The 8282-nt window shown below is 32.5% G+C and overlaps 2 non-coding genes across 2 annotated transcripts; both read left to right on the top strand.

Annotated features, from left to right (window-relative positions):
- Positions 1-1044: 1044 nt before the first annotated feature.
- LOC137236238 (5S ribosomal RNA) lies at positions 1045-1163 on the top strand. The gene has a single exon (XR_010948331.1). It is a non-coding gene; the product is annotated as a 5S ribosomal RNA (ribosomal RNA).
- A 5324-nt stretch (positions 1164-6487) lies between these two features.
- Positions 6488-6606, top strand: LOC137236227 (5S ribosomal RNA). The gene has a single exon (XR_010948320.1). It is a non-coding gene; the product is annotated as a 5S ribosomal RNA (ribosomal RNA).
- Positions 6607-8282: the final 1676 nt, after the last annotated feature.

Below are 8282 nucleotides of genomic sequence, written 5' to 3'. Positions count from 1 at the left end.
TTTATAAATGTGGAAATACATATAATAAAATACACAAAAACGTTTCATTTGTCCATTTTTTTTAGGGTTGCAATATTGTGCGAGTTAAAATGAGATAGAAATATTTATGCCACATAATGGTAGCTCACTCAATGTTGTGGATTTTTGTATAAATAGCAGCTACGTTCGGTAACCAAGCTATTAGTTGTGAAGTGAAGTGATCAAGTGAAGTGTTCTTGTGAAAGCTAAAAAAAGTGCTAAATAGAAAAAATGACTGGTCGTGGCAAAGGTGGAAAAGGATTAGGTAAAGGTGGCGCCAAACGTCATCGCAAAGTTTTACGTGATAACATCCAAGGTATCACAAAGCCAGCTATTCGACGTTTAGCACGTCGTGGTGGCGTAAAACGTATATCTGGTTTAATATATGAAGAAACTCGTGGTGTTTTAAAAGTATTTTTGGAAAATGTTATCCGTGATGCAGTCACTTATACTGAACATGCTAAAAGGAAAACAGTTACGGCTATGGATGTTGTATATGCATTGAAGAGGCAGGGTCGTACATTGTATGGTTTCGGCGGTTAAATTCATTTTTACGGATATATTAACACAAAATAAATATACATTCAAACAAACGGTCCTTTTCAGGACCACAATATTTTTTAACAAAGATTTCAAAATTTCTCTAATACAATACATAACAGAAAGATATGTTATTAAGATGTACATGCATATGTAGTATGTATGAATGTTCGTTTAAACTAAGTAGCATACGTATGTATGCATAATGAAAACTCATGCAAATGAATATACCCCGACACAAGCCAAGCGATATAAATATGTCTATAATAGCAGGCTTATTTTCAAAAATGGCATAAGTTCATTTTTGTAAAAAATAAACTTAATCTGATTTTAGTAGCAAGAGTATCTGAATACACTAAACTATAAAGTATATAACAAAATTTACTTAAATCGACTTATATCATTTAAAAAAAAAGGACAAATTCACAGCTGCGAGTATACACATTAAAGTAGCCATACTTATACCAATTTAGGCAAACAAATTTTGCCAACGACCATACCACGCTGAATACATCGGTTCTCGTCCGATCACCGAAATTAAGCAGCGTCGGGCGCGGTTAGTACTTAGATGGGGGACCGCTTGGGAACACCGCGTGTTGTTGGCATATCCAACTTTTTCTTTTATTTTATGTATATATATGTACATAAATATTTTTTTTATTAAATTGCATTTAATTGAATAAATACTTGGAATACAATTTAATATTTCTATAGATTCAATGGAAAAATTTCATACGCGCGCATACATTTACGTGCATAATAATATTAGTTATAATTTTTTACCATATCAATTATTGATTTAAAGCTTATAAGCATTCATCATATAAATACAAAATGAATCTGCATAGTACAAATTCATACTCATCCACCTATTATAGTACTTAAAATGGACGCTGATGTCCGATTATGTTCAGATATGTATATTATAATCATATTGATAATTAATAAGCATTCAATGAGAATTTTTTTTATTTTTTTTTTGAATGTCATGAAATTTCATTTAATTATACATATAAGTTGTAGACGTCCAATATCAATAATCAATTCAGACTAAAATTCCAAACTTTAGATGCCTTTAAGTGAAGCCATATAGGGTTACTCTAGTGTTGCAATAGAAATATTTAAAAAAATTTTTAAAATAAAATAATGTTGTTAAAACTCAACGAAGATAAGTTTTTTGATTTCTAATTTAACATATTTTATATATCCGAATTAAAATTTTGATTAGTACAAATATATTTTAAGAAAATTCACTTAATTGAGAAAAAATTCGATTTTATCAGTGCAAACTTTTGATTAAAATGCCTGACACTCCGAAAATATGAAATTCATCAATTTAAATGAATTCGTATATTAAACTAACACATTTCAGTTATCTATTTTTACATGAATATTTGCAATAACTTTAATATGTGAATTTTAATTAATTTATTAAGATGAAAAGTTTATCAAATGTAAATGGTACGTAGCACTGAAATGAAAACATTTGTCATCCATCTTTTCGCTGCGCTTCTCAAATTTTAAACAGAGTATCGCATTCTATGCGCTTGTGTAAAAAAGTATAAATAGTGAGTTTGTGCTTTGTGTGCTTAAATTGATAAATATTTTCAAGTGTTAATAAAAGTTTAAATAAAATAATTAAGTGAAAATGTCTGACACAATCGCTGTTGCAAATGTTAGCTCACCAGTAGCTGCTTCTGCTGCTGTTGCTGAGAAGAAAGTTGCTGCTAAAAAAGCAACTAAACCCAAAAAACCATCGGTTGCTCCCACTCATCCACCAACTCAACAAATGGTAGATGCATCGATTAAGAATTTGAAGGAACGTGGTGGCTCATCACTTTTGGCAATTAAGAAATATATTAGTGCAACATATAAATGTGACGCCCAAAAATTGGCACCATTTATTAAGCGCTATTTGAAATCGGCTGTTACTAGTGGAAAATTGATTCAAACCAAAGGAAAGGGGGCATCTGGTTCATTTAAATTATCAGCTGCAGCCACTAAATCAGGTGATGGTAAGTCAAAATCGGTTGATAAATCAAAAGCCAAAAAAGATAGTGCAACATTAAAGAAAAAATCGTCGAGTGGTGTCAAAAAGGCAAGTGGTGAGAAAAAAGTGAAAAAAGCTGTTGCCACTAAGAAAACCGCCGAAAAAAAGAAAAGTGAGAAATCTAAGGCTAAAGACGCAAAAAAGACTGGCGCCGTTAAAGCCAAGCCAACCAAGTCGAAATCTGCCACCGCTAAGTCAAAGGCAACAAAAGCAAAAGCAACTGCTACCAAACCAAAAAAGGCTGCGACTAAAAAGCCAGCTGCAAAAAAGGCGTCAGCTAAAAAATAAATATGCTGCGTTTTTTGTGATAATTTACAAGGACACAACATTCATTAAATGTTGAATTATCAATAAGCCCTTTTCAGGGCTACAAAATATACAAACAAAAAGGTCAAAAATGTACGCAATACGTCTGACTACAGCGTTGCTTCGCCATAATAATTAACCGCTCTAGTGTCTGACACTGTAAGTCAGCCCTACCATGCTGACCAATTTTAAAATTGATGTTTCAATTGCAAAACAAAATTAAAAATTTTCATCGACTTAGAAAAATTCATATCTCTTTGTTAATTTATATTTTGTGGCCCTGAAAAGGGCCTTTTTGTTAACATTTTTCACTTTTATACATATTTTCCTCAGTCGCACAAATTACTTGGAGCTTGTGTATTTGGTAACAGCCTTAGTACCCTCACTCACGGCATGCTTAGCCAATTCACCAGGCAACAATAGGCGTACGGCAGTTTGAATTTCGCGACTAGTAATTGTTGAACGTTTATTGTAATGAGCTAAACGTGATGCTTCAGCAGCAATACGTTCAAAAATGTCATTAACAAAACTGTTCATGATACTCATTGCTTTCGACGATATACCAGTATCAGGATGTACTTGTTTCAACACTTTATAAATGTAGATGGCATAACTTTCCTTCCTCTTACGCTTCTTCTTCTTGTCGTTTTTAGTAATATTCTTCTGAGCCTTACCGGCCTTCTTAGCTGCTTTACCACTAGTTTTAGGAGGCATATTTAATTTTCACAAAATCACTTCACTATCACTCACACTTTTTAATAATTTTCTAAGTGTCAAAATGCGCACCTTTAAGTGTATTTTTTCCGACAAACCATTCAACCTGTTCGTAACGATTCGCTAAATATTGCCGGCATTTATTTGAAAACATGCGATTGGGGTTGCTCAATGTACAAACGAAAAAGTATATAAGCGCAGCACAAATTGCGTTTAGGAAATAAAGTGCCCAAGCTATTCAGCTAGTGTGTGTATTTGTGAAAAAGTGTATTAAGTGAAATATATAACAACAATGTCTGGCCGTGGTAAAGGTGGTAAAGTAAAGGGAAAGGCAAAGTCACGTTCAAACCGTGCTGGTCTTCAATTCCCTGTCGGTCGTATTCATCGTTTGTTACGTAAAGGCAATTATGCTGAACGTGTTGGTGCCGGTGCTCCAGTATATTTAGCTGCTGTTATGGAATATTTGGCAGCTGAAGTTCTTGAATTGGCTGGTAATGCTGCACGTGATAATAAAAAAACTAGAATTATTCCACGTCATTTACAATTGGCTATTCGTAACGATGAAGAATTGAATAAACTATTGTCTGGAGTTACCATAGCTCAAGGTGGTGTTTTACCAAATATTCAAGCTGTACTTTTGCCAAAGAAGACCGAAAAGAAAGCATAAGTGATGTAATCGCCGATTTACATATATTCTTAGACGCCAAATTTAAAACCGTCCTTTTCAGGACGACAAAATATATATACAAAGAGATTAATTATATTGTCATATATATGTATTTATCTATTTTAAAACCTATTAAAACACTTTTTGAAAGAAAAATTTAAAAGGTCATAAGTACACTTTTGGAAAATTTATTTTTTTAACGAAATCTGCGTTAACAACTACTTCAATTAATAAAATAGTGTTTGAAAATATTCATAAAAAAGTTGACTTACATCATTTTCCAGAAGAAAAAAAACTGAGCAACATTAAAAAAGTACAGCATGCAAGCTACTACATATTGTATGTATATATGTACATATGTATGTTTGTATGAGCATCTCGACAAAGGCGCAAAAAGTTGTGGCGTGTATTCATACGTACCAAAGGTACAAACACACAACCGTGCATACATACTAATGTATGTGTTTAGCAAATAAATGTGTATATACTCGTGAGTAGGTATACACACCATATTAAGGGTAAAACTACAGTTGCTACTATCAAAATACGAATTTTCATTTTATTATTTTAACAATTAACAGTTGCTTCAGTTATTTTTGATCTTTTTTGTTTAAAAAAATTTGTGGTCCTGAAAAGGACCGTTTATAATATTTATTAAAATATGGAATTAAGCACGTTCACCACGTATACGTCTAGCCAATTGAATATCTTTTGGCATAATTGTGACACGTTTTGCATGAATGGCACACAAATTTGTATCTTCGAACAAACCAACTAAATATGCTTCACTTGCTTCTTGTAATGCCATAACAGCTGAACTCTGGAAACGTAAATCAGTTTTAAAATCTTGAGCAATTTCACGCACTAAACGTTGGAATGGCAATTTACGAATCAACAGTTCGGTACTCTTCTGATAACGACGAATTTCACGCAAAGCGACTGTACCTGGGCGATAACGATGTGGCTTCTTCACTCCACCAGTTGCCGGCGCACTTTTGCGAGCAGCTTTAGTGGCCAATTGTTTACGTGGCGCTTTACCACCAGTCGATTTACGGGCTGTTTGCTTTGTACGAGCCATTTCCCACTTTTATTTTTCACAATTCAAAATAAACACTGATCACTGAACACTTCACTTAATAAACCTAATTTTTATAAATGTGGAAATACATATAATAAAATACACAAAAACGTTTCATTTGTCCATTTTTTTTAGGGTTGCAATATTGTGCGAGTTAAAATGAGATAGAAATATTTATGCCACATAATGGTAGCTCACTCAATGTTGTGGATTTTTGTATAAATAGCAGCTACGTTCGGTAACCAAGCTATTAGTTGTGAAGTGAAGTGATCAAGTGAAGTGTTCTTGTGAAAGCTAAAAAAAGTGCTAAATAGAAAAAATGACTGGTCGTGGCAAAGGTGGAAAAGGATTAGGTAAAGGTGGCGCCAAACGTCATCGCAAAGTTTTACGTGATAACATCCAAGGTATCACAAAGCCAGCTATTCGACGTTTAGCACGTCGTGGTGGCGTAAAACGTATATCTGGTTTAATATATGAAGAAACTCGTGGTGTTTTAAAAGTATTTTTGGAAAATGTTATCCGTGATGCAGTCACTTATACTGAACATGCTAAAAGGAAAACAGTTACGGCTATGGATGTTGTATATGCATTGAAGAGGCAGGGTCGTACATTGTATGGTTTCGGCGGTTAAATTCATTTTTACGGATATATTAACACAAAATAAATATACATTCAAACAAACGGTCCTTTTCAGGACCACAATATTTTTTAACAAAGATTTCAAAATTTCTCTAATACAATACATAACAGAAAGATATGTTATTAAGATGTACATGCATATGTAGTATGTATGAATGTTCGTTTAAACTAAGTAGCATACGTATGTATGCATAATGAAAACTCATGCAAATGAATATACCCCGACACAAGCCAAGCGATATAAATATGTCTATAATAGCAGGCTTATTTTCAAAAATGGCATAAGTTCATTTTTGTAAAAAATAAACTTAATCTGATTTTAGTAGCAAGAGTATCTGAATACACTAAACTATAAAGTATATAACAAAATTTACTTAAATCGACTTATATCATTTAAAAAAAAAGGACAAATTCACAGCTGCGAGTATACACATTAAAGTAGCCATACTTATACCAATTTAGGCAAACAAATTTTGCCAACGACCATACCACGCTGAATACATCGGTTCTCGTCCGATCACCGAAATTAAGCAGCGTCGGGCGCGGTTAGTACTTAGATGGGGGACCGCTTGGGAACACCGCGTGTTGTTGGCATATCCAACTTTTTCTTTTATTTTATGTATATATATGTACATAAATATTTTTTTTATTAAATTGCATTTAATTGAATAAATACTTGGAATACAATTTAATATTTCTATAGATTCAATGGAAAAATTTCATACGCGCGCATACATTTACGTGCATAATAATATTAGTTATAATTTTTTACCATATCAATTATTGATTTAAAGCTTATAAGCATTCATCATATAAATACAAAATGAATCTGCATAGTACAAATTCATACTCATCCACCTATTATAGTACTTAAAATGGACGCTGATGTCCGATTATGTTCAGATATGTATATTATAATCATATTGATAATTAATAAGCATTCAATGAGAATTTTTTTTATTTTTTTTTTGAATGTCATGAAATTTCATTTAATTATACATATAAGTTGTAGACGTCCAATATCAATAATCAATTCAGACTAAAATTCCAAACTTTAGATGCCTTTAAGTGAAGCCATATAGGGTTACTCTAGTGTTGCAATAGAAATATTTAAAAAATTTTTTAAAATAAAATAATGTTGTTAAAACTCAACGAAGATAAGTTTTTTGATTTCTAATTTAACATATTTTATATATCCGAATTAAAATTTTGATTAGTACAAATATATTTTAAGAAATTTCACTTAATTGAGAAAAAATTCGATTTTATCAGTGCAAACTTTTGATTAAAATGCCTGACACTCCGAAAATATGAAATTCATCAATTTAAATGAATTCGTATATTAAACTAACACATTTCAGTTATCTATTTTTACATGAATATTTGCAATAACTTTAATATGTGAATTTTAATTAATTTATTAAGATGAAAAGTTTATCAAATGTAAATGGTACGTAGCACTGAAATGAAAACATTTGTCATCCATCTTTTCGCTGCGCTTCTCAAATTTTAAACAGAGTATCGCATTCTATGCGCTTGTGTAAAAAAGTATAAATAGTGAGTTTGTGCTTTGTGTGCTTAAATTGATAAATATTTTCAAGTGTTAATAAAAGTTTAAATAAAATAATTAAGTGAAAATGTCTGACACAATCGCTGTTGCAAATGTTAGCTCACCAGTAGCTGCTTCTGCTGCTGTTGCTGAGAAGAAAGTTGCTGCTAAAAAAGCAACTAAACCCAAAAAACCATCGGTTGCTCCCACTCATCCACCAACTCAACAAATGGTAGATGCATCGATTAAGAATTTGAAGGAACGTGGTGGCTCATCACTTTTGGCAATTAAGAAATATATTAGTGCAACATATAAATGTGACGCCCAAAAATTGGCACCATTTATTAAGCGCTATTTGAAATCGGCTGTTACTAGTGGAAAATTGATTCAAACCAAAGGAAAGGGGGCATCTGGTTCATTTAAATTATCAGCTGCAGCCACTAAATCAGGTGATGGTAAGTCAAAATCGGTTGATAAATCAAAAGCCAAAAAAGATAGTGCAACATTAAAGAAAAAATCGTCGAGTGGTGTCAAAAAGGCAAGTGGTGAGAAAAAAGTGAAAAAAGCTGTTGCCACTAAGAAAACCGCCGAAAAAAAGAAAAGTGAGAAATCTAAGGCTAAAGACGCAAAAAAGACTGGCGCCGTTAAAGCCAAGCCAACCAAGTCGAAATCTGCCACCGCTAAGTCAAAGGCAACAAAAGCAAAAGCAACTGCTACCAAA

The sequence above is a fragment of the Eurosta solidaginis genome, unplaced genomic scaffold, assembly GCF_040869045.1.
Source record: "Eurosta solidaginis isolate ZX-2024a unplaced genomic scaffold, ASM4086904v1 ctg00001481.1, whole genome shotgun sequence".
Classification (NCBI taxonomy): domain Eukaryota; kingdom Metazoa; phylum Arthropoda; class Insecta; order Diptera; family Tephritidae; genus Eurosta; species Eurosta solidaginis.
Note: the sequence above shows the minus strand (reverse complement) of the source record. Positions and strands in the feature narration are given on the sequence as shown.